The following is a 7374-nucleotide window of genomic DNA, read 5'->3' as shown; positions in this document are numbered from 1 at the left end:
CGGCCGGTGGCCACCGCGGGGCATTTCTGGGGCTGCCCCCCCTCCAGGGGAAGCGGGAGGCGGGCCTGGGTGAACAGGGAGGTGTGGCCGCAGCCAACCTCTCCATCTGCTGGGGCTCCTGGCAGGTCTGTGCCGCACACCGGAGGTTCTGCATGGCCTGTCCCAGACCCACTGTCCCACTGGTGACGGCCAGGCTGGGGCCCAGCAGCCTCACCCACACCCACCCACCTGCTCCTGAGTCCACAGTGGTGCTGTGGCCCGCCTGGGCCATGCTGGGGGCTGATGGCATGTGGGTGCCGGCCACTTGGGTTGACAAGCTTGCACCACGCCCCGGAGGCACCGTTAAACCCGGTGTGGTGAGGGCAGCCCTGTGCAGCGTCTGGGGGCACTGTGTTTGCAGCCCTCTTCTCATCCCCAGATCCTGGCAGAGAACAGGTGCCTTCCCCGGGTGGAAACTCAAGCCTGCTCCTAACAGCTCTGCTTCCAGGTCAGAGCCTGGGCGCCTCTTGACCGGCTTGGAGCTGGCACCACTGGAAAGTGGCTTCCCCTCCTGGCAGTGTCACCACTTACAGAGGAGGTCTCAAGCTCCAGAGAGAGCAAGTGACAGCCCCAGGCCGCACGGAGTCGGGGCAGCTGGTCAAGCCCTGATGGTGAGCTTGCCTGTCGCCCTCCCCGGCCAGTTCTTCCAGGAAGCCTTCCCTGACCACCCGATCCTCCAATTCTGCCCTCCACAGCGCCTGCTGTGCTGGCTTATTCTGCTCTGCAGGGTGCCTCCTGCTGGGCCCCATCCAGGAGGCCCTAGAGGGGGCGGACGCATAACTCGGGGAGCTGCCCAGCGTGGAAGGTGCTGCCAAAGAGCAGCGAGCCCCCCGTCACCAGAGGTGTGCCAGCTGGTGATGAGCTGGCGTGGGTGACCTCTGAGGTTCCTCTGGACTTCAGGGGCTGCGATCCCGTGATGGTTTCTGGATGGTGCCCAGATCTGGAGCTCTGCCCAGGACGTTGGGTCATTTGTTCCTTCCACAACAAGTGGGGGGCCTCCTGGTGCCAGGTCCTGTGAGGAGGAGGTGGGTGGAGTTGAGCCCCTCCTTCCGGACACACGTTCCCTGGGGGGTGGGGAAACTGCTCTGAAGGGTTTGTGGCTGCAGGGAGGGCAGGTGGCCGAACTTGGTCAGTGAGGGGGCTGGACCCTCGGTGCTGTGGGCGCAGGAGTGGGGGGCTCTGGGGAGATTCCCCGGGGGTGGGCGTGGGCTCGGCCTGTTGGGTGCCCTCCCCTCCCCCAGGCAGCAAGTAGACTTGGGATTGTCTGGGAGGATTCCAGGAACGGCTCCTGCCCTGATAAAAATAGATTTCTCCGAAGGGCTTGGGATGGTGCCAGGCCAGCAGGTGCCCCCCAGGCCTGGCCAGAGCGGGTGCCCCCAGTGAGGGGGGGGACAGGGGTGCTGGTTTGCGGGCTCAGCAGTCTGGTGGGCTCTGGGTCCTGGGTGTAGGTCCACAAAGCTGATGGGACCTCTCAGCTTGTATGGATGGGGATGCAGTGTGGCATGGCATGAGAGCAGCTTGCCCAGGGGTCCTCTCTCCAGAGGGTCAGGGTCTCCGGGGGTCAGCAAAACTCAGCCCAACTTTGGTTCTTCTGCTTGTCGGCGGTGTGACTCAGGTGAAGTCCCTCGACCCCTCTGAGCTGCTATTTTATTAATAGAGTGTGGCTGATGGGCTTTGCTCATGGCATGCAGCATCCAGCACGGTGTCTGAGGGGACAAGCTCTCAGGAAGTCATCCAGGTGCGAGACTGGTGGGGCCCTGAGTGCCCAGAGCTGGCCTTTAGGAAGAGGCTGCTGGAAGCTGGGCCCTAAGAGCACTGGATGGGTGTCCTGGGCCAAGCCCACCTTGGTTCTGGGTGGAGGAGCCCTTGCCCTGGGGCTCCTGAGCTGGTGGCAGGGACCTGGCTTGGCTGGGGCGGGGCTCTGGTCGGCCTTTCTGCCCTGGACACGGCTGTCCTCTCCTCGCCTCTGCCTGCTCGCCTGGCAGGGGTGGGGGAGCGCGGGTTCCCGGGCCTGGCTGACACTCTGGGTATGTGTGTGGGGAGAGCCTGGGACCCGGCCCTGCTCTGGGCTGGGCCCCCGGCCAGTTCCTCCCACCCCGCCCCTGCGGCACTGACCGATGATTGCAGGGGCCAGGCTGGCTGGCTGGGAGCTGGGCTCAGAGCCGGGTTCCCAGCGAGGCAGGGCCTCTGGGGACCCTGTGTGCTAGGGGCTCTACCCACCCTGCTCCACCCCCTTCTGTGGGCCCCCGGGCTGGCCAGGGCAGGTACATGGTTGCCTGTGGTGCCCGGCTGCGCGCTCTTGGGGCTCACAGTCTGGGGAGCGCGTGTACTCCTGAGCTGGTGCTTCCGGGAGGTGAAGCCAGCACCCTGCTGGGGGTTCAGGCCTGGGCCCAGGGGAGGGTTTCCCATCACAGAGCGCCTCCTGGGGAGGGGACATGTGCACTGAGCACTGGAGGATGAGCGGGAGGTGGAGACCCTCCCTAGGTGATGACTGCCTCCTCGAGTGTCCCCCTGCCTCAGTTTCCCCACCTGCATACTGGGGGGTTGGGGGGGAGGGAGTGATGGCAGCACCCCCAGGGGTGTGTCGAGGGTTCAGTGAGGGACAGCAGGGTCGGTCACACAGTAGGTGCTCAGGAAGTAGAGAGGTCCTGGGGTTTGAGGCTGGAGAGCTGGGCAGGGCTCTGAGCAGGGCCAGACCAGGTGTCGGTCACCATCCTTCATCCTGTGGGCGTCAGCTTCTGGAGCCCACGCGGGCCACGAGGCACCCTCCTTTCCGTAGCTCGCCATCCGGACCTGCACCGAGGTCCCCGCCAGGGCCCCGGCTCCAGCTGAGCTCCTCCGGACCTGGGGCAGCGCCGGCTCCCTGCTGGGGGAGCCGCTGGAGGGTTCAGGGCACGGCGGGAGGAAGGCGGGGTGCGCGGGCAGCGCCCCCGCCCTTGCGTTTCCCCTTCCTCCGCCGGCGCTTCCTCTCCCGGCCCGGCCCTCTTTGTTTGCCCCGGCGTGCGGGCTGGCCTGTGGTTATATTTAGGCGGCAGGTGTGGGAGTCACTACCAGCAGGGTCGCCCGCTGGCCACGGCCACGACGCCCACGTGATGCCCGGGCGCTATAAATAGCCCCCCCGCAGCCCGGCCGCCGGGCGTCCGCGGGGAGGCCGGCGCGCCCCGCGCACTGAGTCTCGGCCGCCGCGCCCCGGCCCTGCCCGGCCCCACGCGAATGGAGGCAGCGGCAGGACGCTTGCCCGCCGGTGAGCCGGGGCGCGAGGGCGGGGGGCGTGCCGGGAGGACCCCAGCCCCGCCCCGGGGAGGAAGCCGTGCCCTCAGAACCAGCCCCTCCCGCACCCACCCTACGGTGCGTGCGGGACAGGGGGTAGCCGCCCACTGCCCCACCCGCGCCCTCCCAGCCCGATCCTGCGCACGGTGCTCCCACACACCCCCCGCTTAGCTCTCCTGGGACCCCAATGAACCCTGGCCCTGCAGCCTTCCCCCATGTCAGACAGGGTCCCGGGTCCACGGAGGCTGGCACTCTGGAAGCCCTCTGGAGTCAAACTCCAGCTCCTCGGTCAGCTGTGCCACTGGAACTTGAGGCTGGGAACTCCCATGGGGAGCTCTTCCCGGGCCTGGCCTGCTCAGGGCCCTGGAAGGTCCCCCAGCCCGCCCTGGCCTGTTTACTTGTCTGCGAACAGGGGCCAGGCGGGGCCCTCTCCTAATGGGTCTGGAAAGGAGGACTGTCAGGGACATAGCAGAGAGCTCAGAGCCTCGTGCTGGGCAGCTGGGGCCCCAGGACAGCCGCGTGGGGCTGGTGGTGGGAAGGCAGAGGGAGGGGCCTCGTGCTTCCAGGAGGGCTCCTGTGTCCCGGGGTGGAGGTGAGGGTGGGTGTGAGGGGTACCGGCTGGTGGACTTGGCTCAGCCCTGCCTGGGGGCCTGCTCGGTGACCTCACAGTGGGGGTGGTGTGGTTAGGAAGAGGGGTTCTGCCACAGGGGGAGGCCGCAGGCCTGGTTGAGCCTGGTGGGACAGCCTGGGGGCAGCAAGGGGGCTTTTACTGTTTCCCTCTCACCTGGGGGTGGGGCCCTAGACGTTGAGGAGACAAGTCGGGTGTCTGGCAAGACCCCAGCCCAGCTGGGCCGTGATCTTGGTCCAGCCTCAGCCCAGACCTTGACCCCATTCCATCTAGGGCCCTGACCCCTGCCCCCAGCCAGCCTGACCCTGGGCCCCTGCCTGCAGGTGACAGGTTTCACATGGGTAGGACTGTGGAGTGGCTCTCCAGGGACGCTGGCAGGAGAGCCAGGCCGTTTGCCCTTGCCCACAGGGTCTCCCCAGGTGTCCAGAAGGTTGGGAGGTGGCGGGTTGGGCCCTCGGGAGAGGCCTGTCGTCCTATGGCTTCCCAGGGCCCCTTCCCTCCCTTCCATCTGTAAACAGGCATGCCCGGGGACCTCCCGCAGCCCCAGGAGGGCAGGTTCTCACGTGCTGTTCAGGGCGCCTGGCGGCTGGCTCTTTCCTCGCCTGCACTCGGAGTGGAAGCGCGCTCTGGGATGGTGCGCGGTCCCTTCTTCCTGCCTTTGACCTCCTCCCTGGGGACCCCCACGTAACCTTCCTGAACCGGGCAAGGGGCAGAGTGTGAGCCTGGAGCATCTGTGGAGCCGCCCGCTGCCCCCACCCCACTGTGTCTGGGTCCCAGCTGCAGGCCCGGTCTGCACCCTGGCTGAGGCTCCAGGGGCCCAGCCGGCCTGGTGGGCAGCTGGGGAAGGGGGTGCTGGGCGGGGCAGAGGTAAGAGGTGTTGGTTGGGTGGATGAAGGACCTGCCCGGTAAGCAGGTGTGGATTCTGACAGCGGGGCCGGGCTGAGCCCAGTGGCTGGAGGGGTCTGCTGAGGGGGAGTGACAGGGGGCCTGGAGGTGCTTGGGGCCTAGAGAGGGAGAGACAGGCCTGGAGGTGCTTGGCGGCCATCTCTGGGGCCCGGCCATGCGCCTCCTTGAGGCCCTGTCATGGTGAGACCCCAGTCCCGGCACCTGTGTGGTCACCACCTTGGCAAGCACCTGGCGGCCGGCCCCGGCCTGCGGGCTCCTGTGGGCTGTCCCTGCTTCTTTGAGCTCCTGGGGGGCAGTGGCTTGTTTGCTTCCATCGTGTGGTCAGCCCTGTGGGTGAGTGGTGGACAGTGGCCCGGGGCAGAGGCTGACCAGAGCCTCCGGTTTCCATGGGGGAGCCCTTGAGAGACGTGTGAGGTGGCTCGTGTCTGTGGGGGGTGCTGCCACGCCGCCCCCACCCCCCACTGTGCTCTGTCACCGTGGCCTCTGTGCCGGAGCCCCTTCCCCCGAGGACGGGGGGTGCTCCAGAGTGATCTGGGCTCAGAGACTCCGCAGAGGCCAGAATTCCACGGAGGAGGGAGCTGACCGTCTGATGGCAGGGGCGGGGCGTTGTGGAGGGGCCCGGGCTTCGAGGGGTGGCTCTGTCATCACAAATGCCTTGAAATTGTGTGTCGGGGTTCAGCACACTCGTGGTTTCCCTGAGGGGGAAACCGAGGCCCGGTGAGGGAGGGGCACGGGCCGGGACCCCTTTTCATTGCCTTCTCCCCGCTCCCCAGACGCTGCCTGCCGCTGACCAGCCTGGGATTTATGGAGAGGCCCTCGGGGGGCAGCCCTGAGTACTGCCACGCCCAGCATCCGCACCGCGCCCGCTGCTGAGGCCCCCGCGCCTCCGGCCTCACCATTGCCCTCGCCCGCTCATGGCCCCCGCCACCTGGCCCGGGGCTGGCTCTGCGGCCTGAGCCCCCCGCCCCGTTCCAGGACTTGCCGTACCCCAATGGGGTAACGTGACGGAGGCCCCGCGTCACTGCCGCCCACTGTCCGCCTGCGGCCGCTGCCTGCCATCCCCACCCCACGGCGGCCCCGTTGGTTCAGTTTCAAGTTCGTTCTGCCTTTAAATCCTTGGCGTCTGGGGCCTTGGAGCAGAGTGGCCCTCTAGCCGTCCACCGATGCCGAGGGGGGTGTCCCCGGCGACAGGCGCAACGCTGGCCACAGCTTCGGCAGCCGGATTCACTTTGGGCTTTTTAAAGTTTTTTTTGCTGAGGTTTTTGGTGGTGGTTATTTCTGCTTTTGCCCCCTAGTAATCCTCCAGCCCTGAGAGGCAGGAGCTTGGACTCGACCCGTTTTACTTCTGGGGGCTCTTTTGTTCTTTCTGTGTTGTAAAGTGTTGGGTTTTCTTTTTTTAATCATCCACCCGTGATCCGGGCAGCATCCTCCCCCCACCCAAGTATTTGCACAATATTTGTGCGGGGTCTGGGGGGCAGGTTTTTTTTTTTTTTTTAAGCATTTTCTTTCTCTTGGACAAGCACAGGGATCTCGTGCCCCTCGGGTTCTGGGGGTGGTGGGCCCTTATTGCGTTCACATCCCCAGCCCCATCTGCGGACAGCAGCCATGGCGCGGATGAACCGGCCGGCCCCTGTGGAGGTCAGCTACAAGAACATGCGCTTCCTCATCACGCACAACCCCACCAATGCCACCCTCAGCAGCTTCATCGAGGTGAGCATCCGGCACGCCTCATGGCCAGGCTGGGGGCCTGCGAGTGAGAGGAGAGCTTGGGATGACAGGCCCCCTGGGAGAGGCACACGAGGGTGTGTGTGGGGCTGGGGTCTGAGGGCTGTGGGGGTCAGTGGGGTGGGCAGTGGGACCCGTGCCGCGTGAGCAGAGACAGGTGCGGAGGTAGGAGGTGAGACAGGTCTCGCTTCCTCAAGACGTCCCTGTGGCTGGTGCGGTCCCGAGCCCTTTGATGGCCATCTGGCCTCTGTACAGAGGCTGAGCAGGAGGAGAGGGGGGTGGTGGTCCCCCCAGGAGAGGACCGGCTGCTTAAACAGCCTGGAGAAAGCAGAGCGGGGACAGGGCATGAAGGCCTGCTCCACAGCCAGCCCAGGTTGTGGGAAGCCCATGGGCTCCAGGGACTCCTTGGGTTGGAACCCGGCTGGGAGCTCTTAGCACAGGTATCTGTGTGAGGAAGGGCTGGGCAGCAGTCCAAGCCAGTCATAGGAGAGAGTGACCACTGTACCCCGAGAGCCAGCTGTTGAACTGTCTGCTGCTCGTGGCCCCGGCAGACGGAACCAAATGTTTGCAGAGCCTGCCGTTCTCCGCGGGGCTCCTGGAGGAGACTGGCCTCTGCAGTGCTCCTTGCTGTTTACAGAGCCTGTGACTGTGTGCTGCGCCTTTTGTGACCTCAGACCTCCAGCCATTCCCTCTGCAACAAGATATAAGCCCCTCTGAGTGCTCCTTATGGTTGAACAGGGGCCCGGACACAGGAGGACTTCAGCAGCTGTGTAGACGCTAGACTATGGAGGGAGGCAGTGGGCACC

The 7374-nt window shown here is 66.0% G+C and overlaps 1 long non-coding RNA gene across 2 annotated transcripts; it reads left to right on the top strand.

The window, feature by feature from the left end:
* Positions 1-3075: 3075 nt before the first annotated feature.
* On the top strand, positions 3076-7351 carry LOC104982886. 2 transcript variants are annotated; one of them, XR_824566.1, is made up of 3 exons: positions 3076-3283; positions 5617-6553; positions 7140-7351. It is a non-coding gene; the product is annotated as an uncharacterized LOC104982886 (long non-coding RNA). The 2 variants fall into 2 exon arrangements; XR_824568.1 differs by lacking the exon at positions 3076-3283 and adding an exon at positions 3350-4571.
* The last annotated feature ends 23 nt before the right edge of the window (positions 7352-7374 follow it).

This window comes from Bison bison, unplaced genomic scaffold (genome assembly GCF_000754665.1).
Source record: "Bison bison bison isolate TAMUID 2011002044 unplaced genomic scaffold, Bison_UMD1.0 scf7180017636846, whole genome shotgun sequence".
NCBI lineage: Eukaryota > Metazoa > Chordata > Mammalia > Artiodactyla > Bovidae > Bison > Bison bison.
The sequence above is the reverse complement of the archived record's forward strand: the minus strand, read 5'-3'. Positions and strand labels throughout refer to the sequence as shown.